The sequence below is a fragment of the Protomyctophum bolini genome (genome assembly GCF_963924005.1).
Source record: "Protomyctophum bolini genome assembly, chromosome: 14".
In the NCBI taxonomy this organism is placed as follows: Eukaryota; Metazoa; Chordata; class Actinopteri; order Myctophiformes; family Myctophidae; genus Protomyctophum; species Protomyctophum bolini.
In genome coordinates, this window is record NC_137875.1 from 3,933,329 (window position 1) to 3,956,411 (window position 23,083).

Sequence of the window (23,083 nt, forward strand, 5' to 3'; positions counted from 1 at the left end):
CTTTTCAGACTCCATCATGGCCCATAGCACTTACCCCACCCCCTTAGATAGCAATTCTAGTAGTCATAGCACGTCATAGTACATATGTGTAGCATAGTAGTATAGATGTATAGCTTATATGTATAGTTTCATTATAGATATTCCACTGTTACTTTCTTAGCTACGCATGTTTCATGATGAATGTTTTTATGTGATGTATTCCCATGCTTTTGTTCTTGCTTAATGTAAGTCGCTCTGGATTAAGAGCGTCTGCTAAATGCCTAAATTGTAAATTGTAAATTGTAATAGTAATATACACACATCCCATAATAGTCAATTTAGATGTTTTACATTTTAGATTGTTTCATTATATTAAACGTGTTTGATATTTTTCATTGATTGAAAGGCATATGTGATATTTGTATAATATTTAAGTTTAAGATTTAAGATTAAATAGCTCTCATATAATTCATATAAAAAAAGTAATTCGATCACAAAAATATATATATTTGTGTGATTCTGTATTTTAAAAGTAGTTCCGCCTGCAGCCTGTAGAGGGCGCTCTGGTCACAGCGTCTGAAGTATAAGTTGGTAATGACCGTTACTATCTGTGTGTGTGTGTGTGTGTGTGTGTGTGTGTGTGTGTGTGTGTGTGTGTGTGTGTGTGTGTGTGTGTGTGCGTGCGTGTGTGTGTGTGTGTGTGTGTGGGGGGGGGGGGGGGGGGGGGGGGAGTCACTGGTGCATGACCACACACACACACACACACACACACACACACACACACACACACACACACACACACACACACACAGACGGATTCAAACAATTATTGTCGTTGAGGAAACAATGGAGGGAGATCACTCTTCCGCGACGACGCGCTCGTTACGCGCGCGTTGGTGGTGGCGCGCGCGCAAGCACACACATGACACATGGATACATACATACATACATGCATGCATGCACGCACGCACGCGCCACGCACACACAGATGTATAGGCAGCTAGGCTCAACAGTCAGAAAACAATATTTGTGTGTGTGTGTGTGTGTGTGTGTGTGTGTGTGTGTGTGTGTGTGTGTGTGTGTGTGTGTGTGTGTGTGTGTGTGTGTGTGAACCTCATAGAGTTGCTAGAAAGCATCATGGCGGACAGACAACATTTATAGAGTATAGGCTATATAAATTAATTCATTTATTTCATTCATTCGTTTGTTTGTTTTGAAAATAATTAAAGCTCCATGTTTATATCCGTCCGTCTGTCTGTCTGACAGACAGACAGACAGACAGACAGACAGACAGACAGACAGACAGACAGACAGTGCCACGGTGTCGCGCGCAAAGGAACCACAATAAATATAGGCGATATAATACAAGCAGCCCACGTGTTAACTTTATATCATATGGGCTTTATCGGCAATTTTTCATGCAGCTCGCGACATTGTTGATGTATAATAAAATGTGTCTTTTAATGACTAATTCTCTCTCTGTGTATATGGCCCATACGTCCCCATTTAGCCTACTAGCTCTCTCTCTCTCTCTCTCTCTCTCTCCCTCTCTCTGTCTCTCTCTCTCTCTCTCTCTCCCTCTCTCTCTCTCTCTCTCTCCCTCTCTCCCAGTGTCTCTCTCTCAGTGTCTGTCTGCATGCGGTTCATTCCGTCTCGCTGTGTTTTCCATCCAGACCGGAGCCGGTCGGAGGAGGGAGGACGGAGCTGCGCGCGAGGATTATTATTGTTATTATTATTATTACATTTATTATTATTATTATTATTATTATACTACTACTATACTACTACTACTAGAACATCCTCCGTCATGGAGGGTCTTCTCAAAGAGCCGGTGGTCTCCGCCTCCTCCACCGTGCATCGCTCCAGCGCGTTCAGCATCAAGAGCCTCCTGCTGCCGTCCAGCCGCTGCGTCTCCAGCGGGGGTCCGTGCGGCGGTGGGCCGTGTGGCGGCGCCATGGAGCCGCGGACCACCGCCATGGAGCCGCGGACCACCGCCATGGAGCCGCGGACCACCACCACCGTGCCGGTATCATCATCATCATCATCAGCGGGTCTGCTTCACGACGAAGCCGCGCTGCTGTGCGCCTCGCCGGGCTCCGACGACCACTCGTCCTCCTCCTCCTCCTCCTGCTCGGACGGAGGGAAGTCCCTGATGCTGGACCACCGGAGCGACACGGCGGAGCCTCCGAGCCTGCTGCTCCGGGGCCGGGGGCCGAACACCATGAGCACCACGCCGGGCCCCCTGGAGCTCAAAGAGGACCACCACCATCACCACCAGCACGGGGACGAGGACGAGGAGGACACCGGCGGAGGAGGAGGAGGAGGCGACGACAAGAGCAGCGCCTCCACGCCGCCTCTCCCTCTCCCGCCGCCGCCGTCGGAGGAACAGCCGCCGAAGAACGGCGGTAACAAGTTCGACAAGCCTCCGTTCAGCTACAACGCGCTGATCATGATGGCCATCCGCCAGAGCCCCGACAAGCGGCTGACGCTCAACGGCATCTACGAGTTCATCATGAAGAACTTCCCGTACTACCGCGAGCACAAGCAGGGCTGGCAGAACTCCATCCGCCACAACCTGAGCCTCAACAAGTGCTTCGTGAAGGTGCCGCGGCACTACGACGACCCGGGCAAGGGCAACTACTGGATGCTGGACCCCAGCAGCGACGACGTGTTCATCGGCGGCACCACCGGCAAGCTGCGGCGCCGCTCCGCCACGTCCCGCGGCAAGCTGGCCATGAAGCGCGGCCTGCGCTTCGCCCCGCTCGGCCTGGCGGGGCTCAATGACCGGGTGGCGGGCAGCGCCAACCCGCTGTACTGGCAGATCTCTCCGTTCCTGTCGCTGCACCACCACCACCACCACCCGCACCACCCGCACCACCACCCGCACCACCCCCACCACCACCACCACCCGCACTACAACGGCTCTTCGGCGGCGGGCTTCCACCTCAACCACCAGGGCCCGTACGGCGCGCTCACCCTGCCCTCCGTGGAGCAGCTGCGCAACGGCGACTTCACGCACCCGTCCATCCCCGTGGCGGTGCGCCAGGCCGCGCAGAGCGCCCTGCAGGGCGGAGCGTCGTCCGCGGCCGCGGAGGGCGCGCTGGGCCTGGCCGCCAGCTACGGAGACATCATGGGCGGGATTATGAGCGGCGCGTCGGGGCTGCTGTCGGCGGGTCAGACCGCGGGATACTTTGTCTCAGGGACGCACCACCACCACCACCAGCCTCCTCCTCCGCCGTCGCCCCACCACGGCTCCTCGGGCGCTCCCTCCGCGGGGCACCTGCAGCAGGGCGGCCCCGTGGGGGGCTACGGCTCCATGCAGGCCGGCTCCCCGCCCTCCTCCTCGTCGCTGCTGTCGGACACGCTCAGGAACGCCACCAGCGGCGGCGCGTTGGCGTCCTTCGCCCCGCCGGGAGGCTTCCCCGGCGGGGTGCTGTCCTCGCATCAAAAGCGGGTGACTTCCAACGCCTTCCTAAACTGAACACCTTTCCCCCTCTTCTCCTCCTCCTCCTCCTAACCCTTATAGAGTTACAGTAGAAACTTTATTCATAACTTTATGACTCTTTTTTCTTTCTTTCTTTCTTCTTGTCTGTCTGTCTGTCTGTCTGTCTGTCTGTCTGTCTGTCTGTGGCGCCAGGACGCGCGCGCAAAAGACGTTCATATTTAAGGGCAAATACTATCTATCTATCATCATCAAGGCGATGACAATCTACGAAACACGTTTTTCTCTCCGTGGTTATTATTATAATTAATATGATGGCCATATTGTGTACACCCCGAAGTGCAACGGGTTGGTATTCTTCCTAGTATCTTTATTATTATTATTATTATTTGCGTTTATTGAGGGAAAAAAAACAGAAGGAAAAAGGGACAAACTGTGTTGTTTATACCCCGAGGGGGAACTGTGTATAAACTAGACTTTGCCAAAGGTAATAACGAGAAGTATATTTCAATTAAGCTATTTATATCTTGTACAAAACAAAACAAAAAAATAATAATAATTTTCCGGTTATACTTTTTTGTCTTTTTCTTTTTTTTTTAGTTGGTTTATTTATGTTTTCTTTTTTTTGTATTTATTGTATACATTATAATTGTATTTAAATTCTATATTTTTGCCAGCGTGCAAAAACTCAACGGTGGTGTTTATATGAGCTCGAGGGGAAATAAACGTCAATATGAGCAACATTATTTATTAACCTAAATAAGAGTGCTAATTTAGAAGGAAAAATAGGAGACAATCACATTTTCTTCTTTTTTTTTTTTGGAGAGGAAGAAATCAAAATACGCCTTAAAGAAAGCTATTAAACAATCAGGGCTATATTATTATTATTAATTATGAAATCATTATAGTGTTAATTCAAAGAAAGAAAAAAAGAAAAACCTGCAAGCATATCTTTATACTCTCTCAGGGGCGGGAAAGTTGAACCACATGACACATCCTCGGTGTTGTAATTTGTCCATTTATTTTCTTTTGTAAAACTGAGTGTGCGCAAAAATGGCACCAAATGGACCCGAATAGGGTTCATGGTGACGTGAGCACATGTGTAGGCTATTGCACTCTTCTTAATAAGGCCTATTCATATAGTCTGGATTTTCGGTGGTGAGGTGAGGTGACCACCGGAGCTGAAATAACGTTATTTCAGCTCCGGTGGTCAGCTCACCGCACCGGAGCGGTGCTCACCTCACCACCGAAAATCCAGACTATATAGGCCTTTATAGTTAAACGAACACTATGCGGTTTTAATTGTGAACACTTCCCACTGTGCTGTCTGTCTGTCTGTGCAGAGTTTGACTCATGTGCGAGACACAATATCCACTATTAGTCCTTAATTATTATTATTGTGACGTCATAATTGGCAGCAAATATTATGCAGCACACACACACACACACCAGATCGAAGAATAAAATAAAAAGCATATAATTTAGTATTTGACTTATAAAGGAATAATTGTCTTCACTAATGGACTAATAATGGATTTTGGACAAACTCTTTATAATTATATGATAAGGTAAAAACAAAGGGTTATTATTATGCAAAAACAGTTTATTTTTTATTATAAACTTAAATATGTGATTTATCATTCTGGGGCCTCCATTCATGCATCAAGTGTGTGTGCGTGTGTGCGTGTGCGTGTGTGTGTGTGTGTGTGTGTGTGTGTGTGTGTGTGTGTGTGTGTGTGTGTGTGTGGATTATGACAACCTATGCAACAGAGCAGAGAATTGACCATTTAAATGTTGGACTTTTGGGCATGCCAACGTCATGCCAACGTCATAGGCGAACTTTTAAGAAATAAATATGTCAAAAATATTATTTTTTCTAAAAGCAAAAATAGCAGACCTACAAGCCCTGCATCGTTGACACCGTAGTGGGCTTGTAGATCTGCTATTCGTATTAATAGTTTAATTTTAAATCAGGGCCTTCATTGTGTGTGTGTGTGTGTGTGTGTGTGTGTGTGTGTGTGTGTTAAAGGCATACGTGCATGAGGCCCTCCATATACCGCATGACGTGACGACCCGCCTATCATAACAATAATAATAACAATAACAACAACAACGTTCATATTCCACGTCCAACACTGTTTACGTAATATTATAGAATTAAATAACCTTAAAAACATTATCGATAATATAAAACCCGCTGGCGCTTATGTCCTCTCTCTCGCATAGTCGTTTTGTCCCATTTTGTTTTGTTATCGTCTTTGACAAGAAAAAGAAGCAATATCCCTTTAACAAAGCCTCTAATATGACGTAATAGTAGTGATATGGAGTTGTGAATAATTTTAACATGGTAGCCCGATAATAATAATAATAATAATGATAATAATAATGACGGAATGGTGAGGTTAATTGAATTTATATTATAATGCGACTTAATAGGACGTTTGGAAACATTACTATTTCTTATTTGGGGAATTCTCGGAAACAGTGACTTCTTATCCCGGAAAGCTATAAAATAATTATAATTATAATTCTTCCAGCTTCCAGCCCACCACGGTGCAAACTGTACAATTGTTTACACACATGAAGTATATATATAATACGTTTGTATACATTTATTTATTTTTTACATATTTCTTTTTTTAAAGCTTGAAAAGTATAAAACACAAAGTGACATGTTGCACCTAAATTAGATAGATAAAAAAATGAAAATACATTTTTTAATATGCTAAACTAAACGCAGCAGTATTATTTATTGTTGCTGTTGAGGCAGAAACCTTTATATCGTTTACGTTTTATCCATTTCTCTCTCGCCCTCCCAACTCCCAACTCCCAACTTTTATTAATTTATTTTTCAACCAAGGTTCATGTTAGGTTGTTATTGGAAATTGTAAAAGAGGAGTGTTATTATTATTATTATTATTATTATTCATTTGCTTTCGCCCCTCGTTTAAGTGATTTTCATGATGGGGGGGATAAATATTTATTTTTATTTATTTTTTTGTAAAATTATTATTTTACTATAGTCCTATACTATAGACCCCAGGAAATTACATCTGGCTACAAAAGATCAAAGGATCCATGTGAAGGGGGAGGTGACAAACTGACTGACAGTGATCGTATGACAGCCCCCCCCCCCTCCCCCCCCCCCCCCCATAGTATCCAGAATAGATATATCGATTCCGCAATCTTGAGCGTCCAGATGTAATTTCCTGGGGTCTAGCAGGACTGTAGTGAATAGTAATAAAGAAATTACCGTAACATTGTGTAAGACCTATTTAGCCACTTAGCCCCGTCCCACTGTCAAAAATAAATCACTAAAATCGCTAAAAGCGAAAGAAAGCAGCTGAAGAATGTAACACTGATCTTGTACAGTCTCTAATAATAATAATAACAACAACCTAAAACATGAACCTTGGTTGAAAAACAAAAAAAAACTAAGTTGTCAAAATTATGTTCGTTTTCGTCATGCAAGAGTCGCACAAAACGGTATACAGTCGAACCAGCCTATACAGCTCATGACGCCATTAAAACGCCTATAGATTATTGGCTATTTTCAGTTTCACTATTTTTAACACTATATTTTTAACCAATGAAACCCTATCCTGGTTGACCGGAGTCCCCCAGGGCTCCGTACTGGTGTCTTTTCACTTTTCTTCTGTTATTGTCAAGGTTAATCAAATAAGGTTATATAGGAAGCAAAGACCGTACTACGGTGGACTCCATGTTGTTCCCTGAAAGGAAATAAGACCGTAAGGTGGGCTCCATGTTGCTTCCTGGAAGGACAGAAGACCGTACGGTGGACTCCATGTTGTTCCCTGGAAGGACAGAAGACCGTACGGTGGACTCCATGTTGTTCCCTGGAAGGACAGAAGACCGTACGGTGGACTCCATGTTGTTCCCTGGAAGGACAGAAGACCGTACGGTGCAGGACTCCATGTTGTTCCCTGGAAGGACAGAAGACCGTACGGTGGACTCCATGTTGCTGAAGGACAGAAGACCGTACGGTGGACTCCATGTTGTTCCCTGGAAGGACAGAAGACCGTACGGTGGACTCCATGTTGCTGAAGGACAGAAGACCGTACGGTGGACTCCATGTTGCTGAAGGACAGAAGACCGTACGGTGGACTCCATGTTGCTGAAGGACAGAAGACCGTACGGTGGACTCCATGTTGCTGAAGGACAGAAGACCGTACGGTGGACTCCATGTTGCTGAAGGACAGAAGACCGTACGGTGGACTCCATGTTGCTCCCTGGAAGGACAGAAGACCGTATACGGTGGACTCCATGTTGCTCCCTGGAAGACCAGGAAGTTGTACATGCCCAAATTTGAACTTCCTGGTCTTAACTGCGCATGTTTCTGTCCTTCCAGGGAGCAACATGGAGTCCTGCACCGTACGGTCTTTGCTTCGTAACCTTATTTAATTAACCTTGGTTGGGAGAGCTTTTGCTGAAAATAGCAGATCTACAAGCTCACAACGTCAACATGCTATTCTCAGAGAGTGTAAGCTTTCGCCCAACAATAACGATTCCATGGGGTTTTTAAGTGGTTAAAGGAGTAGTTCACCCAAAAAAGGACTTATGCAATCACCACCCAATGAAGCCTTGAATTCACGGAGATGTTGTTTGTTCCATTTTTAGTTTTTGTCAACATTCCTATAAGACATCATTTCCGCTGGTCATCAAATTGATTGGCTTAATCAGACCAGTGTGTGTCCAGTGGAAACCTCGTATGAATCTGATCTCAGGTCAGAATGGGTTAATCAGACCAGTGTGTGTCCAGTGGAAACCTCGTATGAATCTGATCTCAGGTCAGAATGGGTTAAGGTGTTTGCACAGTGGACGTAAAACGGGGGGGGGGGGGGGGTGAACCACTCCTTTAGTGAGAAACCAGGACGGGGTTTACTGGACCTTTGGACGTATACACACACACACACACACACACACACACACACACACACACACACACACACACACACACACACACACACACACACACACACACACACACACACACACACACACACACACACACACACACACACACACACACACACAGGTTTCCAACAGACAGACGGCAAAGGAGTTGCAATGTGGCATCTTGTTCTTCTGCTCAGTTACAGTATAGTGCATACACAGAATAACAGTGTGTTGGGTTTCCTCGGAAAACGCTGAGCACGCGAAATAAAAATAAAATAAATAAACCTCCGCTGCTGCTGCTGCTATACTGCCCTGCATGGCCTCGCGAGATTTCCGCTAAAACACGAGACGTTACCCGAAGCAAACAATAAACAGGGATTATATAACAGCTACTGTAGCCTCCGAAATAAAATGATGTCTTCTTTCCGAAGAGCCAAGGGCATGCACCTCTTAGTACGTACACACACACAGTCACACACACACGGTCACACACACACACACAGTATATCTCGTATATCGCTGATTGTGCCGTTTGGCTGCATATACAGATTGACCGGACATTGTATTCACAGTATATGTATAGAATGGGTGTGTGTGTACATTTCAAAACGAAAGCACAAGTCAATACAACAAAAAACGCTCCTTTGAGGTCGAAACCATGAAAAGCACTATAATATGAGACATGTTTACGTCAGGGTCCCTCCTTTTCAATTCATCAGATATAGTATAGGCTATAGGTCAAACATGACGACGGCAAGCACGTGATCCATCCATCCATCCATCCATCCATCCCCATCCATCTCCTGTAATATTTACTAAGCCACTAATGACCTCTGAGACCAGATTCCACAAAATGTCTTCTAAATCATGTCAAGTTTTCCTGAAAGAAAACCTATGTTTCTGTGGCCAGTATATGGTTCTCAAACTACAGTATGGTTCTCTGTGTTTGGCTGCAAGCGGACCCCCCCCCATCTGAAAATATGTTGTTGTCCCCAGAAGAAGCTATAAGCCATATTTGAGTTAAAAAAAAACGTTCACTGTGTGAAAGCAAATATATTGAAAGATTTGCGCCCACATTTTCACGGGGGGGTTTCTTTTTTCAAAAATAGCTGAGCTATACAAGCTTGTAGATCTGCTATTTTTCAATAGCTAAAGCATAACGTTTAGTGCTTAACCCATTCTGAACGGGAACCCATTTTGGTGTTATAGCATCATGTTGTGCTTTAGCTATTGGAAAATAGCAGATCTACAAGCTCATAGCGCGCCACCGAGTGGCGCGCTACGAGCTTGTAGGTCTGCTATTTTTGAAAAAAATCGAAGAACTACAGACATTTTTATAGAATCTGATCTCAGGTCAGAATGGGTTAATCAGACCCAGTGTGTGTCCAGTGGGAAACCCTCGTATGAATCTGATCTCAGGTCAGAATGGCTTAAAACACCAAAAGGAGTTCCAACGGAGCTATAAGACGACGTGAATCAAACCCGCTACATAAACCCGTCATAAGCCGCCGTGGCGCCGTGGGCGACGCTACACAGTACAAAGCGCTACAGACTGAACAGGAGATGAGATTATCGTACAGTACAGGCTAGTACGTTACAGTATATAGATTATCGTACAGTAGCAGGGCTATACGCCGTGCGTGCGTGCTGCAGAGGTGTGAAGTGACGTGCGGGGTCAGAGAAGTGTGTGACCCGTTGGTTTATCTGTCTTAAGACCTGCAGGTTTACTTTAGAGGAGGTTAAGAAGTATAATGAATGCACTGATTCCCCCCAAACGGTTGAGGTCGTCGGGACCCGTTTGTGGGTCGCAAGCAGGTTCCCGAGAGAATCCCTTGGCTTAAAGGAAATAAAATGAAATAAAATGATAATCGTAAATGCAGGGAACAAAAGATAATTATAGAGAATCCAAGAAATTCCACACATTCCCCCTCATGCACTTACAGAGCGAAAATAGCAGATCTACAAGCTCACGACGTGTCGCTTCGCGCCACGTTGTGAGCTTGTAGATCTGCTATTTTACATCTGCTATACTTTCGGTATATAGTTTGGGTCCCATGGTGGAGATATCAAAATGTTCCTTTTGGGTCTTTTTCTTGAACCGAGAGGTTTTGGGGAAAAACCATGAGCTCTCTGTGAAATCACAAAGCGTCGGTTTGAGGGTTTTTACGTGTGCTGCAATTAAATTAAAAATGTCACAATGAAAAAAAAAGAGGTTATTGGGGTTTTTTTTTTTTTTTTTGTACATTTTGATTTCAAGGTTTTGCACTTTTTTGTTATTTAGCGTTACTTGTCATGGCGATAATTATGATGTCTGTTTCTGTTGATGTATGTTTTCGAAAGAAAAGAAACTAACTTGATTAAAAGTATGAGAAAACAAATGTTTTGTATACCAAGCAGCCTGTGTGTGCGTGTGTGTGTGTGTGTGTGTGTGTGTGTGTGTGTGTGTGTGTGTGTGTGTGTGTGTGTGTGCGTGTGCGCGTGTGTGCGTGTGCGTGCGTGTGTGCATCACACATAAGATCAGTGGTGGAAAAAGTACTCACATTTTCTTTTTGACTTATAGTAAAAGTATCAATATTGCAATCCGGAAACCGTCTGTAAGTAAAAGTACAACGGTTTTGGCATCAAAATGCACTTAAAGTACCAAAAGTAAAAGTACTCGTTATGCATGCTAAACCTCAGGGGTTCCCAAACCTTTTATACCAAGTAAACACCGCAGAAAATATCTGTCTCTCCAAGTACCACCATAATAACTGATGCTATACAATACAGGAGCATAGACCCATGGACCATCCTATCCAGCTATGAACACAGGAGGGAAATGTAATTTATTATTTGAATTGTTCTTTTTATTCCATTCCTATAAGCCAATGTTGCTGCTGCTCTGACCAAACGCTGTCTAATCAGCACATAATAATATTTCTAATGTGATTAAGCCGTCATCAAATCTTAATTAATTATATTGACGGCTATAGGTGTGCTGTCATGCCCATTAGCACGGCTGGAGAGCCTATTTCAACTGATTGCTTTGTCAGAAGAACACTTTTTATCTTTTCACCCACCTAGAACAAAATATTGTAGGTAAATTATACATTTCCTGAATCCTTAGATTAGAGTCATATCAGTATTCCAGATTCTGTGTTTTGTGTCACTGATGTTTCTTGATGGCACAGAACTAAAAGAAAGAATATGATCTAGGAAAATATTGTGTAAAAAAATGTTTTATTCTAAGTTTGAAGAGCACTAGTAACCACTGTACTTGTCCCACATACACACAAAAGGGCTTGAATGAAAGCTTAAAGCGTCCTCTTCAAAATGATTCCAAACACTATAGCAAACCATATTGACAATATCCTGAAAATGAGCCAATATCACGATATGCACCTGTATCTAAAATGGCATTTTTTTAAATTGGGGAGAGTACCTTTATCAGCTGATAACACCAATTGAGGAAGGGTTATCATACCAAAATATTAGCTACAGACATAGAGCTTCTCAAAAATGATTAGTAGCCTTTGCCACCTTTCGGCATTGTCACATCTCATATGGTATATATATATATATGTGCTATGATATAGCACTGACGAAGGTCGTTTGCTTTTTTTAATCGCACTTTGAGCACAGAGCACTTTAAGAGCATGATAAAATAGTCTCAGTCTAAGGAGTTTTACTTCTATTTTCAATACGGTGAGCGAGTATTTTCCTGTCAAAGTTTCCCTTATGTTTTTGAGACCAAAAAAAAGGATGAAGAAAGGCGCAACAGTTTTCTCATAATGGCCCATGGACTATTCTTTGGGGTGACTCCTCTGCGTACCACCAGAGGGTGGCTCAGTGGTTGCTCTAGTCTACCTGACCCAAAATAGGCCTCTCAGTATGGGCTATTTTCTTCCAGGGACGCCTGGAAGCAAAGATTTGAGGAAAAAAATGTTGGCTTAAAAAATAAATATTGGTTAAAACGTTTGTTGATGCTTTATTAAATTAACACGTTTGACTGCGTAAGTAATGTATTTGACATTCTGTCTTGTTTGTCAGTGACTCACAGGCGCCTTTTCCATGTGAAACCACACAAGATTATGCATTACAACAGTGCGTTTTCAACCAGTGGTCCTTGAGGGGGTTCCAGGTGGTCCCCAGCTAAATGATGGAGTTGCTAACCAAATGGACCTTTAGATCTTTAACTGTGGCTCAGAAGCTGAATAAATAATACTGAATACTAAATACTGAAAATATACTTGTTCGGGCTGGGATATTCCAATTTAATCAAATCAAGATGAGAGGAGAACGCATCATTTCAATTTGATCATGTTTCAGTTCTGCAAATATGTTTTGTTTAATTACTTACACACTTGTCTTGTTCTTGTTCCTGTATCCATGAGGTCCCTCTCCTGATTGGTTGAAATTGGTATCCCGAACCTGAAAGATGCATTTTCTGTTTAGTAAAGAGCTGGAGAGATGAGGAGAGCCCTGTTACTGTACAAACACTCTAATGATTATTACTCATCAGAATATTATAGAGCTTTTTAACACTTAAAAAAATCACTTACACACCTTTCAATATACGCCGTCAAAATGTGTCCCCATACAACCAGATATATATTATTTGAATTAACAATGTGAAAGTTTGTTTTTTACTCAATACTATAAACTATATTGCACCTACAGATACTAATCTGATAGCAATGTGCAGTGTTTCACCCTGTAGACTACAGTAACATTCTCAATATGAACATAAAAGTGTACACTTTGACCCCAAAATGGATCCATTTTACACTCGCAGGAGTTACATGGACGGACCGCAAAGTTGTGTTTTGTTTACATTTCGTCATATTCAATAAAACGTTACACAGTTTGTACCTTTACGTTTTTTGCGTCGATATTAGCTGTTAATGACCCTGTTCAGACAGATATACCTGTCTTTTCTGTTGTCGTCAACTGAGGGACAGCCAATGGGCTGTCCCTCAGTTGACGACAACTCCACACGTATTTTTCTGCCAAAACTGTGCATTTGGACTGTTCTCCCAGAACATATTGGGAGTGATGAGTTATTAATAATGGTGGATTCAAATTCTTTATATTTTTCTTTAAAGTTAGGGAAGAATGATTCTCTGATGTATTTATATATGTCGCATTGTAACACAAAGTGTAGTTCCGTCTCCACCTCCCCTTGAGAGCAGAGTGAACACATGAGTCTGTCTTCTCTAGGCAGCCAGTTCTGTCTGTGTCTGTGTGTCTGTGCCAGTTCTGTCTGTGTCAGTTCTGTCTGTGTGTCTGTGCCAGTTCTGTCTGTGTGTCTGTGCCAGTTCTGTCTGTGTGTCTGTGTCAGTTCTGTCTGTGTCAGTTCTGTCTGTGTGTCTGTGCCAGTTCTGTCTGTGTCTGTGTGTCTGTGTCAGTTCTGTCTGTGTCTGCCTGTTTCTACTGCCACTATCTACTGTATAGTCTGATTATGAGCAGCAGTTCAACGTGTTGTTCTTGGTAAACAGCAGCAGAAACAGAACCAGACCGCCCTCATCGACCGGTCGCCCGCCCGCCAGCCCGGCCCGCCCCCCCCCGCCCGGCCCCTCCTCCTCCTCCTCCTCTGCAGATGTATCCGATGACCAGCAGGGCCGCGCCGCGCCCCGCGGGGGACGGGGGGGCGAACCAACCACCCACACACTTTACACAACAATCTGCTTCCAATGTTTAGGACATTATGGAGGATATGATTGCATGTCAATACAACGCAACGCAACGCCGCGGCTACGCATCACATGGAAACAGAGCCGGGAGGAGGAGGGGAGGGGGGGGGAGGAGTACTCTCACGCTCTTAAGTAAAAGTATCAATACCGTCTGCAATGCAGGCATATATAGTCTGTCGTTCAAGTCAAATTCAAACTGTTTAGGCCTACTTAGAGTAGAAGTATTATATAGCGGCTTCAAAATATATATACTAAAAGTAGGCCTATGTAGAGGGTATATTATGTGCGTGCATAAAGTGAGTGGCAAAGTTAATTTATAACGTTGTTTAAAGTCACGAATATAGGCTGAAGACCTGAAGTGGTTTATGGTTTGTTATAATCGTCAAAATCCACAGCCTATAAAGTTTTCAAAATGTATAGTGGAGCCACAATATTTAGCAGACCAAGGCGCAGTTGGAGGAAACACATCGACTCACTGGCCTTGGAACGTCTCGGGATCCCCCAGGAGGAAGTTATACTAATGTTGATCTGGAGGAGAGGGAAGTCTGGAGCACTCTGGTGGAGCTGTTGCCCCCGGGACCCGACTATGGATAAGCGGTTGAAGATGGATGGATGGATGGAGTAGAAGTATATGTACCATTGGAAATTGGAAAGTAAAGTAGGCCTATACAAAGACCTCAAAATTGTACTTAAGTAGCCTATATACAGTAGTATACCTGTACTCAAGTACATAGTATACTTAGTTACATTACTTTCCACCACTGGTGGAGGTGGAGGAGGGTTATATTTTGGTTTTTTCTCGTGTTGAACGTTGCGGGGTCTATTGTTTATAGACATCCGGTAATGGATGAACAGATATGGGCCCGGAGACACAGACACAGACACACACACACACACAGACACAGACACAGACACAGACACAGACACAGACACAGACACAGACACAGACACAGACACAGACACAGACACAGACACACAGACACACAGACACACAGACACACACACACACACACACACACACACACACACACACACACACACACACACACACACACACACACACACACACACACACACACACACACACACACACCCCGCATTGATTTCCAAAACGACTGACCTCTTGTTTGCCCTCACGGTGGAACAGAATCTGCGGCGAACATGAGGCGGCATTGTGGCTATTTATACGGACGGAGTGTGTATGCCTGCATAAACAGGCTTGTTTTACAATGACACCAAGTCACCCACCGCTGCGTGCGTGTGTGCGTGCGTGCGTGCGTACGTGTGTGTTTTGTCTTTCTGACAATATAGAAAACAAATATTAATCTAGCTCTCAATGCTGCAATATATAGAACTCTGTTACAAGTAAAAGTCTGGGGGAAAAAGAAGTCCGGGTGGCTTTCTGTAGTCACGTTTGCACTCTATAAAATAGGCTGATCAAATGTATGCATAGATCAATAATCCATCCGTCCATCTTCAACCACTTATCCGTAGTCGGGTCGCGGGGGCAACAGCTCCACCAGAGAGCTCCAGACTTCCCTCTCCAGAGCAACATTAGTATAACTTCCTCCTGGGGGATCCCGAGACGTTTGGCCCACTGTGTATTTGAGTTTGACACCCCTGCTCTATATCTTGACTATATGGGGGACAAGGTGGTCTCCCAATCAGTTGTGCTGATTAGTGATTAGAGTTTAGTCAGAGCAGCAGCAGCATTCTGGATTTACGCTGCTGTATTTCAACATCTTATCTTGTTATTATGGTGGTACTTAAGGAGAGCCAGATATTTTTTTAAGTGGTACTTTAGTATAAAAGGGTTGGGAACCAATGATCTCTAGGCTTATAAAACAGAACCAATGATCTCTAGGCTTATAAAACAGAACCAATGATCTCTAGGCTTATAAAACAGAACCAATGATCTCTAGGCTTATAAAACAGAACCAATGATCTCTAGGCTTATAAAACAGAACCAATGATCTCTAGGCTTATAAAACAGAACCAATGATCTCTAGGCTTATAAAACAGAACCAATGATCACTAGGCTTATAAAACAGAACCAATGATCTATAGGCTTATAAAACAGAACCAATGATCTCTAGGCTTATAAAACAGAACCAATGATCTCTATAGGCTTATAAAACAGAACCAATGATCTCTATAGGCTTATAAAACAGAACCAATGATCTCTATAGGCTTATAAAACAGAACCAATGATCTCTAGGCTTATAAAACAGAACCAATGATCTATAGGCCTATAAAACAGAAGCAATGATCTATAGGCTTATAAAACAGTAAGTGGGTCACAGACACATTTTATAATCTATCTTTTGGATCTTCAGCTCTAAAGTTTGGGAACCACTGTACTAGGCTACTATACTGAAACCGCACACACACACACACACACACACACACACACACACACACACACACACACACACACACACAGTCTGCAGTGCGCGTCTGTGCACCCATGTGTGTGTGTGTCTCGTATCCTGAATCTTTGTCACAACACAGCCTGACGTTGGAACTCGGAAGACAACAACAAACACGATTCACAAATTCATAATGCTGGTGTGATTCATTCATTATTTACACCCAGCAGCCAGTCAGACCCCCCACGCACACACACACACACACACACACACACACACACACCGAGCAGCCAGCAGTCATACAGTCAGACCCCCGCACACACACACACACACACACACACACACACACACACACACCGAGCAGCCAGCATGCAGTCATACAGTCAGACCCCCGCACACGCGCGCACACACACACACACACACACACACACACACACATACACCGAGCCCGCCGGAACTGTAGCTTTAAGAGACACGCTGACTGAATTTAGGTCAGAGTGTACAAGAATGGAGGGAGTTTAGAGAGAGAGAGAGAGAGAGAGAGAGAGAGAGAGAGAGAGAGAGAGAGAGAGAGAGAGAGAGAGAGAGAGAGAGAGAGAGAGCTAGGGAGGGGAGAGAGATAGAGGGAGGGGAGAGAGAGAGAGAGAGACTCAGACATCATGGCTGTCTGTGATGAACTGATGAATTGAAGAGCATAGCCCATATGTACATACAGTAAAACTAATCCCAACCCTATAGCCAGCATCCTTCCTTAGAGGAAGAGGAACAGTTTTCTTTTTTTTTTAGGGAAGCGATTTGGACAAAATGTAACCAAATGGACCCTTTGGGTCTGCATTGTACCGACGCACACACGGGACTGGGACTCAGGCAGCCAGACGTTTGAATTTCAATTTGATAAGCTGTTCTCCCATGTGTTGTTGTGGTTGGATAAGCCCACAGAGTACAGACTATACAGAGGAAAATATACTAGCCCATTCTGACCTGAGATCAGATTCTAAAAATGTCTTCTACATCCTGACAGTTTTCATTCTGACCTGAGATCAGATTCTAAAAATGTCTTCTACATCCTGACAGTTTTCATTCTGACCTGAGATCAGATTCTAAAAATGTCTTCTATGTCAGTCGCTCTTCGATAAAAAGAAAAATAGCAGACCTACAAGCTCGTAGCGCGCCACTCGGTGGCGCGCTACGAGCTTGTAGATCTGCTATTTTTAAATAGCTAAAGCATACATGCTAAAGCATAACACCAAAAGGGGTTCCCGCCTAAAATGGGCTAGATACAAGCATGACAAAACAAATGCTTCTCATAGTCGGGTTGTGGAGAGTGGGACATTTGGTACATATAGCCTTTTCTATTGCGCCTAAAATATTGTCTTATACATTCATGAATCCACTTGCTAACTCAGTATTGAGCAATTTGTGCTGCACCTCATCACATGATGTTTTTAGCCCAAGGAGTGTTTTTTTTGTGCAAAAATACATGCTTGGAATGGATTCAGAATCATGAAACCTCCCCTAGTTCGGACATGTCACATGCTACTTAAAGCAAGGAAAGTTTGAAATGTTTGCCTTATATAGGATGTTAATGGTATGGTCACATATAAACACCTATTAAAAAAATCCCAATACGGACAGCCGGTCAGCAAGTGGATTCATTGAAAATAGTTTGACCCACTAGTTTCGGAGAAATGGCTAATGTCTTGCAGAAAACAGCGAGTTGAGAAAACTTCCATCCTGGGCCGTGGCTCAGAGGTCCATCCTGGGCCGTGGGGCTCAGAGGTCCATCCTGGGGCTCAGAGGTCCATCCTGGGGTTCAGAGGTCCATCCTGGGCCTCAGAGGTCCATCCTGGGGTTCAGAGGTCCATCCTGGGCCTCAGAGGTCCATCCTGGGGCTCAGAGGTCCATCCTGGGGCTCAGAGGTCCATCCTGGGCCGTGGGGCTCAGAGGTCATCCTGGGCCGTGGGGCTCAGAGGTCCATCCTGGGCCGTGGGGCTCAGAGGTCCATCCTGGGCCGTGGGGCTCAGAGGTCATCCTGGGCCGTGGGGCTCAGAGGTCCATCCTGGGCCGTGGGGCTCAGAGGTCCATCCTGGGCCGTGGGGCTCAGAGGTCCATCCTGGGCCGTGGGGCTCAGAGGTCCATCCTGGGCCGTGGGGCTCAGAGGTCCATCCTGGGCCGTGGGGCTCAGAGGTCCATCCTGGGCCGTGGGGCTCAGAGGTCCATCCTGGGCCGTGGGGCTCAGAGGTCCATCCTGGGCCGTGGGGCTCAGAGGTCATCCTGGGCCGTGGGGCTCAGAGGTCCATCCTGGGCCGTGGGGCTCAGAGGTCCATCCTGGGCCGTGTCTCAGAGGTCCATCCTGGGCCGTGGGGCTCAGAGGTCCATCCTGGGCCGTGTCTCAGAGGTCCATCCTGGGCCGTGGGGCTCAGAGGTCCATCCTGGGCCGTGGGGCTCAGAGGTCCATCCTGGGCCGTGGGGCTCAGAGGTCCATCCTGGGCCGTGGGGCTCAGAGGTCCATCCTGGGCCGTGGGGCTCAGAGGTCCATCCTGGGCCGTGGGGCTCAGATGTCCATCCTGGGCCTCAGAGGTCCATCCTGGGCCGTGGGGCTCAGAGGTCCATCTTGGGCCTCAGAGGTCCATCCTGGGCCGTGGGGCTCAGAGGTCCATCCTGGGCCTCAGAGGTCCATCCTGGGCCTCAGAGGTCAATCCTGGGGCTCAGAGGTCCATCCTGGGCCGTGGCTCAGAGGTCCATCCTGGGCCGTGGCTCAGAGGTCCATCCTGGGCCCTGGCTCAATAGTCCAGGCACCTTGGCTGGTAATACAGTCTGGCAGTGTGCCGTGGGTTCGACTCCCGATCCCGACGGCCTTTACTGCGTGCGTGTCACCCCCCATCTCTCTCTCTCCCCATTTACTGAAAGCCACAAAAAAGGTCTTAAAAAAAAAAATATATATATATCATCCCTAATCCCTATATATGAGCTCTGGACACCATAATTATGACAACATGTGATGAGATGAGATGGGTGATTTGGAATTGGAACGCGGTGATGTAAATAAGAAGCAGAAAAGTTTAACAGCCGTCAGAAGGCTAATATATTCCTACTGTAGGCCTACTGTAGCCAGGCCAGATGTCTGTTTCTTACTAAATACATACATGTGTAAAAGGACGATTTTTTATCAGTCGTACTGTATATGGGAAGGAGTAGGCCTATATATATTGTGAGTAAAAATAAGTACCAATGTATAGAAATACTTATACATAATATTATTGCCATCAAAATATTCTTAAATATGCATGCATTGAATTAATGTCCCATTGCAAAATGTATATTATTATTTTCGAAAAATCGAAAAATAAATCAAAGTATCTCAAAATGCCACAGCCTATACTTACAGTACAGTACATGTACTTAATAATACTGTCCATAATACTATGATGACGTACAGTAACACGAAGCCATTAGGCAGCGCTCCAACACCTCAAGGTCACACGATTGACCTTCACCTCAATGTTTGTTTTCATTGGCACGGCCCTTATACAGTGAACACACACACACACACACACACACACACACACACACACGTCACACACACACACACACACACACACACACACACACACACACACACACACGCGTGTGTGTGTGTGCGTGACATATAGCTATGACAGCGTGTGAAGTGAACAGTCAACCCAAACCACACTTAAATTGTTTCACGTTTTCTCGGAACACAGAACACTATAATATTTCCATATTTTAAACTTTTAAAAAAAAGCCTATATACTATACTTCATCATACAATAGTCGTGAAAATGCCATTTTAAATGTAATACTACAATGGTTACTGTTTTTAGGCTAGAATAGGGTGTTCAGTTGACAGACAATAATATAGGCTATAATGGGCTCCATCTTATATGGGCTCCATCTTATCCCTTATCCTTAAACTTATTTGCCATTTTTTACATATTTTGAAATTAATTTTAAATAGTTCAACTATAGCCGATCTACATCTACACGTTGTGAGCTTGTAGATCGGCTATTTGTACTATTTTAAAAGGTTTTTTTTAAATAGTAAAAAATGATGCAAATATAAGTTTAGGGATCAGGGTTAAGGGGTGGCATGACGCATGTTTAGCCCTCTGGTAGGTCTATATATTCGGCCAACCACCACCAGGCCTGCCCCTCTATACTACCCTCCGACAGAAACTATAAAACATAAAACTTTACTACTTCCAAGTTAAACACGAATAATTAAAATACACAAACGTTGGAGAACGTTTAGAACCCCCATCATCATGCGACGTTTATATGACACGTGTAGATATTCCAATCTTTGAGGTTCTTTTCTGTCCATTTAAATATAGGCTATAGGTTGAAAACTCCAGATAGAAGTTGTTTTAAAAACCATTTAAAAAACGGACATGGATTGTTGTTGTTTGTAAAGAACTACTACAAGAAGAAGAAGAAGAAGAAGGAGAAGGAGGAGGAGGAGGGGGAGGGGGGGGTAAAATAATAATAACAAAACAAGACAAATGTGAACCAAAGCGCACTGCATGCGTGTCTATAATTATTAATTATTAGAGCAGCAGGTGTGTTTACTTTATTGACACATTTAAACAGCGATAAGTTGGAACTCTGCACGCATGGTGCGCTCACAGTGAGACGGAACAATAGCAGACAGCTATAGGCCTATAATTTATATCAAGTTGTTAATTAATTATAAAACTTGTAGAAACGCATTCGTCTTCAACGCCTGCACAGTGAGTCATTAGTGCACATGAGACAAAGTTGAACGTCCATTTCGTGGAGGAGGAAATGGATAGACTTAAGAGTTTCTTTCAAAAAAAGAAATAGCAAAACTATTAATGTATATACTCCATTTAAAATGTGCGAAAACATAATAGCCCTCTTTGATTTATATATAAATCTGAGTCTATTAGGCGTTTTATAACTTATTGAAGGCCTTCATGATAATATAAAAATAGCCTGCTAATAATAATTTCGTCAGTTGCAGGCCTGATCTAATTCAATTTGCAATAATTTTAACTTCTTGAGGTGTACGTGTGTTTTTTGCCTCCACTCCACTATAGGCCTATACATCTCAGAGGCAGATATTGTATATTTTTACTCCACTATTTGAAAACCTTATAGTTTATACTTATACTATAGGCTACAGTTACTTTGTAGATTTGAATTATGATGACAAAAATATATATATTTCAGACTTATTTTGCCCATTTGAAAATAGCCGATCATTTAATTTCATTACATTTTGCACAATAAGGGAAAACAGCGCACCGAGCGCACGGTGCAATGCAATAGGCGAGTATAGTGTCTCCGGGGCGGTATCTCCGAACGTGCCCGGATTCGGAATATGGACACATAGGCGGATATAAACCTATATATACATACTCAGTTATTAATAATGAATGCCATGGTGCATGCTTTTTGTTAACCCATGGTGTTCCATATTATATCTGTAGCCTATAGGCTAAGGCCAATATTGACACTGCTGAAAGTTGGACAATAAAACCCGTATACAGCCAGCGCTGATGTGCGTCTGGTCTGTAAATGACTGTATAATGAATGATGTGGAGTCTGGATTCTGGAAAAAAGAATAATATGGTTATATGAATGATTATTATGAATGAGTTCAAGTTACCGTTGTTTGAATGACACAAACTCTGTGTTGACATTTAAACAAACATCTTTCTGTCTGTCTGAGATCCCACACATGCATGCGGGCTTCATTCATGCCGCTTTTTAGGCTACTCGAAAATGTCCCGTTTTGGTTTATGAAAACAATACGCAAATAATTCCTAAACATATAGCCTACGTATCTTATTCAGCTCCGAATCTATAATTGTGTGAGTTTATCTAAACTAATTAAGGTCCAATTTGAAGCCCCCGTGAAGTTGGTCTAATTAAGTCCATTTATGTAAGTTCATGTGAACGTCGATCTGACTCGCGGGGCGGGGCTTTGATTGATTGATTCATTTATTGATTGAATATACTTTATGAACAGTTTGCAGGGGGAGAGAAAAAGCACAGGGAAGTATACAGTTCAATGCATGGTCTGTTAAGAGGATTTAAATTATAACCCAAGAAAGCACCGTGCATGGCTTGTTTCCATTGGGGTCCTTCATATTCAATTCATCAATGACCGCATCCAGCCTATATATATATATATATATCAGTGGCTATCAAACGTTTTCACGTCAAGGACCCCAAAATTGATAGTAACTGGTCCCAGGACCCCCATTTGAAAACGGCTCTAGCAGCTGTGATTCTCAACCCGTTTAATTTCAACGACCCTCAGTTTGATATGCATTTACTACGACCCCCATTTAAAATGACTTTTTTTTAAATCTCTGGGACCACCAATTTATATTATTAAATCAATGTTCATTTAACTCTGAGAGTATATAGGCTACTCATTACACTCACATTTGTACAGGGTCTTATCATTTAGCATGGGGACCCCCTGGAACTCTCTCAAGGACCCCCTAGGGGTCCCCGGACCCCACTTTGGGAAGCATTGGCCTATATGACCCCCGAATATGTTTTAGTAAATCAGCACGGCCGGGTAAAACTACACGGTATATTTGACCACAATATTTTAAACCGCAACACAAAAACAGATGTAGGCCTAGTGCTGTCTATAGCCTATTGTTTAAAACAGCCAATAATGAATGTGTTTTATGGTAATAACT